Raw genomic sequence first — 16,235 nt, 5'->3', positions numbered from 1 at the left:
AATGGATCTTCGTTTTTGAGTGTGCAATGGAGAATTATGTTGCTGACCTTTCTTTGTGCTGAATAGGATTCTTTCTCATCTTGAGAATCATGCAATTGGTTATAATCAGGACAAAGAGCAGTATTTTCATGTTTGTGTGTGTGATGGCATGTGTTTAAATGTTTATGGAGTACTGTTTCAACAGTACTTACAGCAGAGCATATTGGATAGGAAATCTCCCTTTATCGTCACTTATAGAACACTAATGGCTAAGAAATCTTAAAAGGTAAAAATGCTTTAAAAGGTATGGGTAGGTAAAAAAATGGAAACACTGGTTCACGTTGTCTTCTTCCTCATGCTGATAAAGCAAAACATACTGTGTGGAAAAGCAGCTAAGTTTTGCGTTCATTTCCAGGCACAATTAGCTTTGTGTGTATTCAAGGTGAATTTTGTTTGACCTCTCCAGTTCAGTGGAAGTTGGACTTGAGTTTTGCATTTGTGTGGAATGTCCATTCTATTCTCCTGTGGGGGCCGGTAGCTCTGCCTACTATGAAGGTTGCCCAACACTTCCCTTTATAAGAGCCTGGTTTCAGTTGATTAAAACTCTTGCAATCGCTAACCATTTAGAATGATATTTTGCATGCTGGGCAGCTGCTTCACACTGAATTTGTCCGGGCAGTTGGAGCCAAAATGGTTCTCTTGTTTCTGAGAGTGAGGGTATGGGGGAAGAAATGCTGTTTTGCCTGTGTTTAAAAAAAATTCTGGTGACTTTTCTTTCTTTTTTTCTTTTTAACACCTCTACCACCCTCATGCTTTGGAGCAGGGATTTGAAATGTGGCCTTTGTCAGAGAGGTGCCTTTGGCCGTCCCTGTGAAACTGCCTAAATTGGGCCGGATGATAAGCCGTTCTAAAAAGGCAGATTGCACATATTCAATAGAGGCGTCTTCAATTTTTAGCAGCTAAAATCTCCAAAGAGTCATCCTTGCTGACTGTACTCGAGCCTCTGAGAGCTTGTCATGCGGATAAGACTGAGCAGGTACCAATCCCACAGGCAACCTTAATTCTGGGGTTTCCAAACTTGTGAATGCTTGACTTTACAAGTGTAATAATGTTCTCTTAATGTAGCGTGTGTGTGTGTGTGTGATATGTTGGTTCTTGTACCTCCTTCATCATAATAGTGTCTGAGTACCTTCCAGTAGTGCATTAAGTGCCATGATTAAAACCTCATGTGCCGTTTTTCTCCCGTCCTATCCCCAGAAGAAGAATTGTGTGTGCACTGGAGTGGTTTTGTTGCGGTAGGGTTTGGTTTTTGTTTGTTTTTATTCGAGAAAGCAAGATTGAAGGTGTGCCCTTTGCACTTGGAGCAGAAGGTGGGGGAGGTTTGTGATGGTGCTTAGTTCCTGTCAGAGTTCGTTATGCACTCTCAGACGGGCCCCTCAGAAAGCTCCGTCTTCTGCACAGAAAGGCTTTACCTCTGTGGCACAGCGCAGGTTTAGCCCCTTCGTGTGAAACAGATTTATCCTGTTTTGGTCAATTTCAAGTCTTGTTTCTTGAGGCATGCTGCAAACAGACCAGTCTTAACAACTTGGAATGTGATGATGTGTTTTGGAGACGTCTCCGTACAGCAATAATAAGAAAACTTTGCACTTGCAAGGACAGATCCTCAGCTAGTGTAAATCGGCACTCGAACGTGACACACTTAATACAAGAGACAGCTGCTTTCTGCATCAGGAGCGCTGTATCCCAGTTCTCTGCGCTAAACACTACCCTTTGCAGCTCTGTATTCAGATGCACAAGTTCTTGTGTTTGCTTAGGAGCTGCAACTCAATTTGGGGATCTCATTTTATAGAGAAAGTGAGAAATCAAACATGTCCAAGGCACAGAGATTGAAATACACGGCCCCAACTCAGTCCCACAATGGGACTTCTGAGGCACATGCTTGAGCATCTTGCTGAATCGGGGCTTAACTGATCTATAAGCATTCAATTTGTACTCCTCCAGGCAAACTTCAGGAGCCAAATTGTATCTTTGGATGCAGGTGTCTGAAGTTCCTTTGCCAATGGGAGTTGTGCAAATACTCCTTCAAAAGCAGAATTTTGGCCTTAATCAAGGCCCAAATAAGTGGGGGACTGGATTTGAATGTGCCGTGATGGACCATAATGCTCAGCTCCTCCATGCATAAAGCCTGCTGGAAGGGCTTCTCGCCTCTGCCCCTCTGTCCTGCACTGCGATCCAGTGACAATAGATATAAATAGGTTTCAGAGTAGCAGCTGTGTTAGTCTATATTCGCAAAAAGAAAAGGAGGACTTGTGGCACCTTAGAGACTAACCAATTTATTTGAGCATGAGCTTTCGTGAGCTACTGCTCACTTCATCAGATGCATTCAGTGGAAAATACAGTGAGGAGATTTATATACACACAGAACATGAAAAAATGGGTGTTATCATACACATTGTAAGGAGAGTGATCACTTAAGATGAGCTATTACCAGCAGGAGAACGGGGTGCGGGGGGGAACCTTTTGTAGTGATAATCAAGGTGGGCCATTGCCAGCAGTTAACAGGAACGTCCGAGGAGCAGTGGGGGGTGGGGGAAATAAACATGGGGAAATAGTTTTACTTTGTGTAATGACACATCCACTCCCAGTCTCTATTCAAGCCTAAGTTAATTGTATCCAGTTTGCAAATTAATTCCAATTCAGCAGTCTCTCGTTGGAGTCTGTTAGATATAAATAGCAGCAGTAAAGGAAATAGTATCATCATGCTGTCACCAGGAATGTTAGCTGACATTCGTTTTGAGCCTGTACAAGTGGGTCACAAAACAGAGCTTCATCCTGCAGCTGGTTCACATGTAAAATTTCCATGGAACACCTGCAAGGCTGGGCCCATACTATCTGTGTTTCCACTGACTTTCTGCTCTTTGATTCACCAAATAAATCCCCCAGAACTGAAGCATTTAAACTTAGTGTATTTCTTGTTTGGTCATAGCATATAAATCTGTCATTCTTCCTGCCTAATTAGATAGAGTGCAAACTAAAACAATCTCAATTTGCTGTTATATTTTATTCTACACTTAATCAGTGCTTCTTGTTTGTCTCTAAATTGCCACATAAATACAAATTAAATGCCATGACATCTCTTTTTGGGACTCAGTCAAATACTTTCCGGTTAATTTCTCTCTTACTGCAAGATTAGGATCTTGGATATATGATTGCATATTTGTCACACTTCATGTAAAATCATCTACAGCGTATCCATGCGCAGATTCAGCAGCTAATATGATAATGCACTCCTCCTCTCCTATGTAGTGACAAGCATTTTTTCAATACTAAGCAAATACATAATGATGATATGTCTCCATCTGCTGATTGTGAGATCAGAATCAAGTTCTAAGTCTGGCACCTGCGGAAGGAAATAAGGCCATTTGGGAGTAATAGTAATTGTGTGATTCCCCATTCTCTCCTTTTTCCTCCTCTCTTTCTCCATCTCACAGGGATCCTTTCTGAGCAGTATCTTATAGTTCTAGCAGAACAGCTGGCTCCTGCATTCATTGTAATTTCCACTCCCCAGCAGATGCATACTGTGATTTTTGGCATTTCAGAGAGGCTTGAGGTTCATCACAAAACTAATGGGTGAATATCAACAATTCAGGCTTTCAGGGTGGAGGGCTACAGCATTTCCAGGATCTGACTATCTGACAAACAGATGCCTCTTCTGCTCATCAGAAAATAACCATATGATGCCATCTTGGCCAACAGTCAACTCTAGAAATAGACACATGCTAAAAGAAATCTCTGCAGATGTTCACTTGAGTTTGTAAACGTATTCGTGTCCCTTTTGTGCTCCTTCTCCACAGAGATTGAAGGTTACTGGCGCAAATGTTTGTAAAAAGTGGATTTCAAAACCTTGTGCACAAACGTTTGCAGAAATGGAATTTTAAGTTTGCCCTCTCTGGAAGGAATTCAGCATTCATTCAACCAGGTGTCAAAAAGAATACCATGCGACTTCTGTGACTGCTCATAGCTCACCGGGCCAGCTCAGGTGATGAGCAATGAATATTGGATACCCAGAGATCATCAATATTTTTTAAAGGTTTTCAAAACCGTTCTTCAATAACTTAATCACAATTTGTTCATAGCTATTTTGCAAGAAAACAGGATGAATATAACATCCTATTTGCTCAGCTCTAGTTACTTCTCAGGGCTGCAGCCCCATCTCCTTTACAAAGAAAGCAGACTAGACCAAGCACTTCTGCAGATTTCAGCTGCGGCAGTACAGCACGGGGATATGTGAGATACCACAGTTATTCCATCTCCTAAACACAGACTAATCTGATACTGTGGTGTTTTGGATACCACTGTACAATGAGAGAAATGGAGTACCAGACCTTTGAGTCCAGAAGGGGTAGCTTGAGAGGCCAGTCACCCTGCTCCAAGTAACCAAAGCAGACACTGAGTGAGAGGAAGATGGTTGCAGAGAACAGATAGCGTGAGGACCTACAGGGCTAGAACCTGGGTTTGCTGGTCCCTCAGCTACTGCTGTATTCATGTCACCATCCAATAGCTCCAGCAGAGCAGCAATCGATGGGCCTGAGCCTTGTGGGGCCCAGCACTACAGGCTGAACTGGCCACAAAGGGTCTGACTGTCAGTGCTCCCAAGGTCCTGGCTTCCGACTCCAGCTCTGACCCTTAACCCTGGTTCTTTGCTTCTGGTTCTAGCTCTGGCCCAACTCCAGCTTCACCCATTAGACTTGACCATCCATGCCCTGGCCATGAGAAATAGTATCTTGGAGGGGAAGGCATAGAAAAACCCAGCCTATTATTCCTTTAAGGGCCCGGGAGCAGGAACCTTGTTGAGTGCATGGGACAAAACTCACCTATTTCCTAGCCAGCCCAGATAGGTGTTTGGGGGGTATTAGACCCACAATTAAGGGAGTGGTCAGACAACTGGGTGGGTGGATCTCAATAGAAGTCTCCAAGCCCAGTTAAGGGGGAGCTGCTGAAGCCAACTGATAAGAGCCCAGAAAAAGGAAGAATTCAGCGAGCACGCAACCTTTAAGAGGAAGGCTGTGAAGCCCTGATCTAAAGGGGTGAGTTTGTGGGCCCCAGAGGCCAGGACTCCGATGATACAGTCTAGAAGGAGGGCTCTGAAGCCCTGATCTAAAGGGATGAACTTGCAGGCTGAGGAAACTAGGACTTGAACCACACAGCCCCTGAATTAGCAGCAGATAAATGGGGGCTCACTTTGGGAAGTGGGATCTATGAAGAATAAATTAGAGCCCAAGAAAGGGGGAACATGACTTTAAAACCATTGTTGTGAGTGGATTATTTTTGGAAACCTCAGGGAAACTGAGGCAGGGTGCCTGCAGGGCCACCCCAGGCCACAAGGGGGTGCCCTGGGATGGCACAGATGTACAGTGAGCATTAGCAAATGTTGATTTTCTACAGGTGACCACAGTCTGTAGTAGAGATGTAGCTGTTAATCCTTGATAACAAAATGTTTCCCTAAATACATTGTTCTGTTCAATCTAACACTCCAGATTTAAGGAGACATGTTCAATGCCAGATGTTTCCTAAAACATTAAGACGAATTCTGCACTCTTTGCTGAGTTTGAACTCAGTCACTGAGGCAGACTCGCATGGCATATCAGTGGCGTGACAGAAATCCAGAGTTGGAGCACAATTTTCAGCATGTCGCTTTTTTACCTCCCCCCTCCACCCCATTCTCTGTGCTTTTCAGTTCTCCGCGATAATTCGTCATGGCTGGTTACATTGGCACATCATGTTCAATTTATCACTGAGAAGCAAAATGAGAGATGATTAGACAACTTTGGGAAATATTTGAAACTGAACTAACGGCTAAGACCCGGCACTGAGCTAGAGGGCAGACGGGACAGCTCTGTTTGAAGGCAGTCCAGCCGCTGTGTCACTGCTCAGGAAGGTCAAGCGTGTGTGTGCTCCTCTCTGTAGTGGGGGTCAGGAGTTCCATGCAACATGGGGTCAGCTTCCACCAACTCCAGTGGCTACAGCTGCACTATCCACAGCCCTGAGAGCCAGTGTGGAGGAGTGGGGGGAAAGGGCCTCCATCCCTCCCCACATCAGAGCTAGGAGCTGTTGTATTTGGGGACTATTATGCTTCTCCCCTACTCAGGGGACAGAGCGAAAGCAATGGATCCTTGTGATCTCTCCCTTCCTTGCATATACTGTGTGCATCATCCGGCCATCGATTTTACCTCTTTGTTGTGAGACCATTTTAATCACCAATGTAGTAGAAAATCACTCCGTGTAGATATGTCTGCCTGTAGGAACTGGAGTCTGCATGGATGGTGCAGGGAGTGGAATCTTTCTTAGTATTTATCAAAGATTTGGGTTTTTTAAAAAAACAAAACAAAACAAAACCCTCAGTGGTAATCTTTTTAGGGGTAACTCTGTTTTAAAATATTATTAAATGTAGATTGTAATGTGATATGAAAACTATTCTGTAGCTGAAAAGAGAACTGATGTGAGATTTACTACAGCATGCTAATGGAACCAGAGGAGTGAAGTGAAAGTCTTCTCAGGGCTGGCCCCACAATGTGGAATTACTCATGTGCCTAAGAATATACACATGCTTAAATGCTTTGCCGGATCGGGGTTTATGTGGTTTGATGCTATGAGTGTAGGTCAGTGGACATTTATGTGGATAACCAGCATACCAGGTAAATATTACAAAGAAACAAGGGGTTTGGAAGGGATATAAATCATCCTGCTTCAAATCCAATCTCTGTCGATAGGGGTGAGGAAGAAACTTTCCCTGGGCCCAGATTATCCCATACCTGCCTGTGCTGTAGGGGTCTTGCGTAAACCCTGTGGAGTGAAGATCTAGAGGGGAAGAAGCTCTCTATTGGTAAACAGGGGAAAGTATGGGTTACAGAGAGAGAGTTTCATTTGCATAAGCTTTCTACCCAGAATTCCTTTCAGAGCCATCATAATTGTACACAAACTCAGAATTGGTTGGTTATGGAACTGCACTGAGGCCCCTATATCTATCAGTTAAATAAAGCTGAACTCACTATCCTGGGGTTATGTGGTGGAGCCTCAGAACAGGACCAGGTGGCACTTTCCAATGGCCTGGAGACATGAGCAGATGGAGAAGGGGGAAGTGATGTGGTAAAGGGATGTTTGCCTACTGGATGTTCACATAGGCAGGTGGGGAAACCCAGTTCACAGACTTCTGCCAAAGTTACAATGGGGGGATGTTTTACTTGTCATTTATTTAGAGGTATTGTTGCTGTGCTTTCCCAAGTTGATGCTCTGTTCGCTTTTCACCTAATAAAACATTCCTTTTTTCATACACAGACTCAGTGCTTGCAAGTGGGGAAGTGTTGCCTATTAAGGACACTCAGGGACGGTATTTAGTAACCTTAGAAACTCTCGGTGGGGACTCAAGCTAGTGGGGTTTGTTAGTTTTATGAATGACCCTTAGCTATTTGAACCGGGCAGGAGGGTTAGAGTTGTAATCTGGTGCTGGCCACTGTTGGTGATGTGACACTGGGGTGGCTCACTATGGCAATTCCTATGTTCTTATGAATTTGTAGTTTTCAAAAAACTACAGAGACCAGGGCCCCGAATGAGTCTACTTTATATCAAAAGGCTGAAGAACCACTTGCCTCCATTTTTTGCCATAATTCTTTGGCCAAGAGAAGACTTGATGAATACTGGACACTCCAAAAAATGGAGTTAAAACCTATTATAACTTTTACTTCAGTGAGGCTCTGGTGGGCACAAGGGTCTGCCTGCATGGCCCAGCTTGCAGGAGCAGGGCCAATGTCATCAGAGCTTTGACCAAAGGAGCTTTGCTTGTGTTCAGAAAATAGAGCGGGGCTGACCTAGCAACGTCCGGCTCCTAATCTCAATGTCGGCATTCAGGCCTGGGAGTCACTGCAGCACTCTGGGTCCAGAATCCAAACCAAAATGAGGAAAGTGTCACCAGAATAGATAGATAATAGGACAGAAAATATCGTGTTGCCTCTATATAAATCCATGGTACGCCCACATCTTGAATACTGTGTGCCGATGTGGTCGCCCCATCTCAAAAAAGAGATATTGGAATTGGAAAAGGTTCAGAAAAGGGCAAGAAAAACCATTAGGGTTTGGAACGGTTTCTGTATGAGGAGAAATTAATAAGACTGGGACTTTTCAGCTGGGAGAAGAGACAGCTAAGGGGAGATATAATTGAGGTCTATGAAATCATGACTGGTGTAGAGAAAGTACATAAATGTTGTTTACTACTTCTCATAACACAAGAACTAGGGATCACCAAATGAAATTAATAGGCAGCAGGTTTAAAACAAATAAAAGGAAGTATTTATTCACACAGCATGCAGTCAACCTATGGAACTCCTTTCCGGGGGATGTTGTGAAGGCCAAGACCATAACAGGGTTCAAAAAAGAACTAGATAAATTCATGGACAATAGGTCCATCAATGGTTATTAGCCAGGATGGGCAGGAATGGTGTCCCTAGCCTCTGTTTGCCAGAAGCTGGGAATGGGCGACAGAGGATGGATCACTTGATGATTACCTGTGCTGGTCATTCCCTCTGGGGCATCTGGCACTGGCCACTGTCGGAAGACAGGATACTGGGCTAGATGGACCTTCGGTCTGACCCAGTATGGCCATTCCTAAGTTCTAATAGCTGTTCTTTTGAAGCTTCTACTGTTTCTGCCTCCCTCAGGGTCTCCACTCACCCCATCTGGGTTGCATTCAATCCGGCCAGCTGGCAGGCTCCACCAGGGGTATTGTCATAAATATAAAGGGAAGGATAAACACCTTTAAATCCCTCCTGGCCAGAGGAAAAACCCTTTCACCTGTAAAGGGTTAAGAAGCTAAGATAACCTCGCTGGCTCCTGACCAAGATGACCAAAGAGGAGACAAGATACTTTCAAAGCTGGAGGGGGGGAAACAAAGGGTCCTCTCTCTGTCTGTGTGATGCTTTTGCCGGGACCAGAGCAGGAATGCAGGTCAGAACTCCTGTAAAGAGTTAGTAAACAATCTAGTTAGATATGCATTAGATTCTGTTTTGTTTAAATGGCTGATAAAATAAGTTGTGCTGAATGGAATGTATATTCCTGTTTTTGTGCCTTTTTGTAACTTAAGGTTTTACCTAGAGGGATTCTCTATGTTTTGAATCTAATTACCCTGTAAGCTATTTACCATCCTGATTTTACAGAGGTGATTCTTTTACTTTTTCTTTAATTAAAATGCTTCTTTTAAGAACCTGATTGATTGTTTTTTCCATTGTTCTTAAGATCCAAGGGTTTGGGTCTGTGTTCACCTATGCAAATTGGTGAGGATTTTTATCAAGCCTTCTCCAGGAAAGGGGGTACAGTGCTTGAGGGGATATTTTGGGGGGGAGACGTTTCCAAGTGGGCACTTCCCCTGTTATTATTATTAGACACTTTGGTGGTGGCAGCGTTTAACCTAAGCTGGTAAGAATAAGCTTAGGGGGTCTTTCATGCAAGTCCCCACATCTGTACCCTAGTGTTCAGAGTGGGGAAGGAACCTTGACAGGTGTACAGACTGTCCACTCACTTTTTGGTGGGGATTGCCCATGACAGGCTGCCCAGTCCCCAGACCAACAGATATCTCTTGGGGATGGGATGGGAGTTGTGCTAGAAGGTCCAACACGTACATACATGGGGCAAAAGGCAGTGGCACCTTGTATTCCTTCACTAGAAATATGCATTCTAGGAAGAGCTGCTAGTTTCCCCTTTAGGTTTTTTTGAGATTTTTTTTTTTATAAATAGGAAATTAAAACACAAATCGTTTGCTATACGAAGATGTGGCACTAATGAGACATAATGAAGACAGGTAGGAACATAATAGAAAAATAAGTTCTGCATAAAAATCATGCCCCCAGACTGAAACATTCTGAGAGGAGAGTGCATCTCTCCTGTGAGGCAGTGGTTATAATGTATGTGTATCACATACATGTGCGCAGACACATTGCTGTGGATGCCAAGCACTGATCCTCTTGACCCCTCAAAACACATACACATAAAGCAAGATGCACATCTATGCATCTGATGAAGTGGGCTGTAGCCCACGAAAGCTCATGCTCAGATAAATGGGTTAGTCTCTAAGGTGCCACAAGTTCTCCTTTTCTTTTTGCAGATACAGACTAACACGGCTGCTACTCTGAAACCTGTCAATAAAGCAAGTGATTACTGATTGAGGCCGTACTTACAGAGAAACAAAACCTATCTTAAAGAAAAATACGTCACTCATCTATAAATTGCCTGTAATTAATTAATGACACCCAGGCCTCAGAAGGCATGTGAATATCCTCTAAGAAAACCTTATGTTCCCTGGGGAGAACAGGTAAATTCAGAAAATCAGATGTTAAAAGCCAAAAGGCATGCTCCAAATGAAACTCTTTCTTTCCAGCCTGGCATCGAATGCGGAGAGAGACTGATCTCTAGTGGTTAAATCCAAACACTGCATTCAGCTTGAGAAATCTCTTTACAGCATATTTTCTAAAAGCCAGAGCAGTTGCTATAAGACAAAAATAACCCCTCTTCTCCTTAATAGAATACATGTTCAGCACATTAGCCTCTGTGCCATTGCTCGCATTGTGCAGATAACTAATTAAAACATAAAATAGGCTGTTTAAAAAAATAAGAATTACAAAGGAGAGGTTTAGGTTCTTACATGTTGGCCGCTGTTTTGAAGGCACAAATACCAGGTACGTGTAACTGGGTGGTGCAGTTTTCCACCGATTACAATCGAGGCCAGGTTAAGAGCGGACTGAAAATTTGCCCCTTAGTCTCTTTAACAGACAACACAAATGTACCAATATATATTTTACCTTAAACAGAAGTAACACCTTTCCTATCACATAATGTATTTCTTGGAACATAGCTGATGACAGAACATCGGGGCTGGCTGAAAATCAGGATTTTGCATGAAAACTATTGGAATAATAAATGAAAGAAATATTTTGATTTAAGTCATTTTCCTGGAAATCTATTTTTTGTAAAAAAATAAATAAATTTTTTTTTAAAAATCTCGTTTCTATTCCAAATGAAAAAAATGCTTTTCCAGCGGTGTTTTTTCTTTTTTCTCTAAATTTTCCCTTCTCTCATGACACTCTTTCCCCGCCCCCCAGGATAAGGAGGGGGGAAAGGAAAGAAGAAACCCAAAACTGAAAACCAAAATATTTTCATTTTGGTTTAGAAACAGAATTTTTTCTTTCACTTTGAACAAAAATAACCAAACAATACAAAAATTTTCCACAAGAAATGCTTATTTTGTTTGAAAAGGGCATTTTTAGTGGGAAAAATGCCACTAAAGAAAAATAGAACCAGCTCTTTAAAGCATGCATGTTTTCAGTCCTACCCAAACCATTCCTAATGAGATATGCACCAAAATGTTAAGGCCAGAAGAGACCATAATGGCCCTCTAGTTTTATCTCTTACATAACACAGTCACAGAATGACGCTAAATAGTTCTTGTATCAAGTGATTCCTGCATAACTTCCAGCTGAACTAGAGCAGGGGTGGGCAAACTTTTTGGCCCAAGGGCCACATCTGGGTGTGGAAATTGTATGGTGGGCCATGAATGCTCACGAAATTGGGGGATGGGGTGCGGGAGGGGGTGAGGGCTCTGGGGTGGGGCCGGAAATTAAGAGTTCAGGGTGTGGGAGGGGGAGCTGGACTGGGGCAGGGGGTTGGGGTGCAGGAGGGAGTCAGGGGTGCAGGCTCTGGGCAGTGCTTACCTCAAGCAGCTCCTGGAAGCAGCAGCGTGTCCTCCCTCTGGCTCCTGTGCAGGGGCATGACCAGGTGGCTCTGTGCACTGCTCCGTCTGCAGGCGCCACCCCTGCATCTCCCATTGGCTGCAATTCCTGGCCAATGGGAGCTGGGGGGGGGTGGCACTCAGGGTGGGGTCAGCGTGCAGAGCCCCCTGGATGCCCCTAAGTGTAGGAGCCGGAGGAGGGATATTCTGTTGCTTCCGGGAGCTGCGCAAGCCCCGGACCCCACTCCCCAGCAGGAGCTCGAGGGCTGGATTAAAACATCCGAAGGGCTGGATGTGGCCCCCGGGCCGTAGTTTGCCCACCCCTGAACTAGAGCATATCTTTTGGAAAGTCATCCAATCTTGACTCAAAGACTTCAAGTGATGGAGAATCCACCATGTCCCAGGTAAACTGTGACAGTGGTTAATTACCCTCCTGTTAAAAATGTGTGTCTTATTTCTAGTTTGAATTTGTCTAAATTCTGCTTTCATCCATTGCATCTCGTTATGCCTTGACTGCTAGATTAAAGAGTTCTCTATCAGAAATTTTCTCCACATGTAGTTACTTATAGACTGTGAGCACATCACCTGTTAACCTTTTCTTTTCTCTTCTTTTCTTTTCTTCTTTCTAATGAACTGGTCACACCCACTCACCTTTTGCTTCAATTCTTGAACTACCCCGGCTCACATTTTCAAAAGTGACTTATGATGTTTGGATACCCAGTTTGAGTCTCCATAGCCTAGATTTTCAGTGGGCAGGTGATCAGCACTTTATGAAAATTAGTCCCCTTTGCTGTGCCTCTGCTTTGATACCAGGGGAAAAAAATGGAGGAACCCAAAATTACTAGTGGCTTTTGAAAACTTTTGAGCTCTTTGGCTTGTTCTCTTTGGTGTGTCTCAGATTCCTGCCTTCATATATAGGTCACACGCATTGAAAAGTGATTGCATTCTCTGGGATCTACTTGCAACACGTGTCATTACCCCAGTGTACTTTTGAATATTCCCCTTTTTTAAAAAAATTCTCATATTAAAAAAAATTACATGAGTTGTAATTTTTGTCCTTTTTTTAAGTTGGCTTTGACATGCATAAATAAGTACTTTACAGGCTGCACATAAGACCCATTGGAATCGCTGGGAGAAATCAGTTCTGTCTCAGAGTTCTGGCCCTGGGTAGAATTTTTAGGAGAATTTACAACAACAACAAAATAAAAGTAATTAGTATCAACTTAAAAGAAATATTGGAAGTCTTGAGAGAAATGGATTTCCATTGAGTTGTGATATATAAAACACAAAAATATAGAAACACCACTTTGTTCACATGCTGTAAGTGACTCTAACTTACCTGACTATTTCTGTTGACAAGTGCTTGAAAACGAACAAACTCTTAGAAGTGCATCCTGACACTGATTTAGTCCACTCCTATCTTTAATCAAGTGGGGTTTTTAAATTAGCTGATAAAATAACAATAGTGCTATCATGTATATTTGTATATGATTCATTAGCAGCCATTACTTAATGTTGATTGATGAACTTTTGCAAAACTCAGGGAAAAAGACTGGGAAGAGTTCAGAAAAATATGCCTTCATCTATAGCTCTCACATGAAATAGCAAACCAATTTTCCCCAAATAATTAGGAAAGAAATGTATTAATCCTTTATATTGTTTTAGTACGCTTCATGCCGCAGTGCGCTGCACACAACCTTGATACCATATAAGCCAATTTAAGTACGTAAGTGCCTTGGGGCAGGGACTATGTTTTTATTCTGTGTTTGTACAGTCCCTAGCACTATGGGGTCCCAGCCCATAACTGGGACTTCTAAGTGCTACCTATACAAATAATAAATAAGATCACCGAAAAAGCAGCCATTTCCACAGTGTGGGGGGGGGGGGGCCGAGTAGCAGCCAATCAACACATTGCAATGTGGAGAAAAGTTGGCAAAGAACACGAATTCTTGCAAAAGACTGGATTGTTAACAGTGCTCAGCATTGGTCCAACTCTACTCCCATTGAAGTCAATGGTAAGCTTCCAATCAACTTCAGCCAGAGAAGAGTTAGGCCAATGGTGAGCATTTTTGAAAATCCTATCCTCACTATCCACCCAGAGCAGACAGCATGTCTGGGGCCAGATCCTGTCCTGGGGTGAAGTCATTGGAGCTATGCCAGCTTACACCAGTGGAGGAGCTGGTCTAGTCTTTAAGATATCATTCAAAATGCCTCCACATCGTGAACTGCATGAGATTCTATTTATCTACTTTGGAAGGGTGAGTTTGTCTTGGTGGGATTTGAACCCAGGGCTCCAAGGAATTTAGCTGTTCCTACCCACTGCTAAAACCATTAACCCTTCCTCTCCGGCAAAGGCAAAGCTGCTTCTCTAAATAGCTTTTGCATAGGGGTGAAATGGCACCTTCTAGAGAGCTTAAACAGTTTTCCACTGTATCCATCCACCCTGTAATCTACCAGCAGATAGGGCAGGGAGACATTCCAGGCAGGCCAGTTGGGCATGTAAATGCCTTAACATATGGCATACAGGCTTTTATGGGACTGTCAGTATAGCAGAGCAATGTATGGCAAATTTAAATTTTGCATGAGTAGGCAGATATACAGTAGGCTATGCCATTACCTGGTCGGATAAAGGCTCCTGGAGTTCTCATGGGAAACACACTGGAATTTATAGCACAGATTCCCTTATATTAAAATGCTGCAATAACTGTTTTGGTGTAGGTGGTTGTGCAATGCTTCCATCTTCTGCAAAACAAGAGCACAAAACTACATAGAAATACCCCATCCATTTTATTGCCTCTTCTGCCACTTTTTGATGAGTGCTGTCTCTCTGTCTCTCACACACACACGCACACGCACTCGTGGGGAAATAGGTCCCCAAAGTCTCATTTGGATTCGGAAAGTGCTAGTTTCCCAATCCCCTGCAGTGAGAGAGACTGTGTGTATGCGTGAGAGAGACCGCACTTGCTGCAAGTGAACTGGGAGGCATCTTAAACAGGGCTGATGTCCGTGGCATTTTAGAAACAACCCTGCATGTTTGCTGTCCACTTCAAAGCAGGTCTGCACATTTTGCTGCTGGCCGTTGCTATTGTGTCTCCAGCAGCCAACACTGAAAGCATTTGCTGCCTTGTGACAAAGGAGCATCTCAACATGCCTCAGGCCATAAAACGCCTTAGGCAAGCACCCTACTGCAGGCCAGTTCCTGCCTCCCTCTGCAAACACTCGCTCACCAGTGTAAATGAGGAATAACTCCCTGGCATTACACTGGCAGAAAACCAGCTCAAAGGAAACCCTTATTCTTGCAAGACACTGAACTGAATCCTCTGATTCGGGGCCTAATTCTTCTGACCCTGATATGTTTGAGGAATAATTTAGTATGCAAAGATGGTAGCTTAAGGTCAGGGAGTATAAGGTGGGCAAAGATGTTTGGTGGTTATTATAGGTCAGTGACGTTCAACCTTTCCAGAACAAGGACTCCCCTCCCCTGCCCCTTCTCCCAGGCGTCGCCTCCCATGGAACAATTCAGGAGAGACCAGCTTGGTCACAGCTCCATGGCTGTTGTTAAAGTAGAGATGACGTTTCCTATTCAACGCTCACCCAGACTAGAGGGTCAGGTTTAGGGCTATTCTTGTGCCTGTTTCAAATGGTTTCTTGTTCTAATCTGACAGTGATGCCAACTAACTAGAAATCTTTTACTTACTTATTTGGCTGTTACCATGAAGTCAAAATGAATGTTATGGGCTAGATTTTCATGACTTAAAGAGCGGGCATTTCTACAAAAGCCCCTATTGCCTACATGCCTCTGCTGTACAAACGGTCTCTGTGGACTCTTAGCCTAGGAACGCACTAGAGCTGATTCTGCATTCACTCACACCAGTGTAAATCCAGAGTAACTCCACTGAAGCCAAGGGGAGGTACACCAGTGTACAAGTGATGTGAGATCCGAATCAAGTGTCTGCATTAGCTGGTGTTGGACATTTGTTCTTGCACAAAGCCATATTTTTGATTAAATAGTATGAGAGAATAGCAGAAAGAACAATGAAAACAATGTCATATACCGAGGGCATGTGATGGGAGAGAAATGCGTAGGGAAGAATGAGTCTAAAGCTATTGGGCCAGATTTTCCTGTGACTCCCACCACAGGTTTTACTGTCATGTAACACCGCTGACTTCTGTCGAGTTGCTTCTGAGCACATCAGGGTAGCTGGCACTTCCATGAAAGATCGTGAGGCTCGAGCCATCTCCCTGGTGCATCCAAAAACATGATGCAGCGTAGCCCCACACCCTCCTCGAGGCCTCTCTATTTGCAGGCATATTTTACACTCATGGAAATCATGCTCACACTCTGCCACACTGAATTGTCAGAGCAAATCCAATAACTAATGCCCCCTGCTACTTGATCTGGGCTTGCAAATTTCGCCTGCAAGGAGGGAGGTTCTGGCCAGTTTATAGTCACTAGCATTTCTGAGAGGCAGGTTCTTTTGCTGAA

The sequence above is a fragment of the Natator depressus genome, chromosome 7 (assembly GCF_965152275.1).
Source record: "Natator depressus isolate rNatDep1 chromosome 7, rNatDep2.hap1, whole genome shotgun sequence".
Taxonomy (NCBI): domain Eukaryota; kingdom Metazoa; phylum Chordata; order Testudines; family Cheloniidae; genus Natator; species Natator depressus.
The sequence above is the reverse complement of the archived record's forward strand: the minus strand, read 5'-3'. Positions refer to the sequence as shown.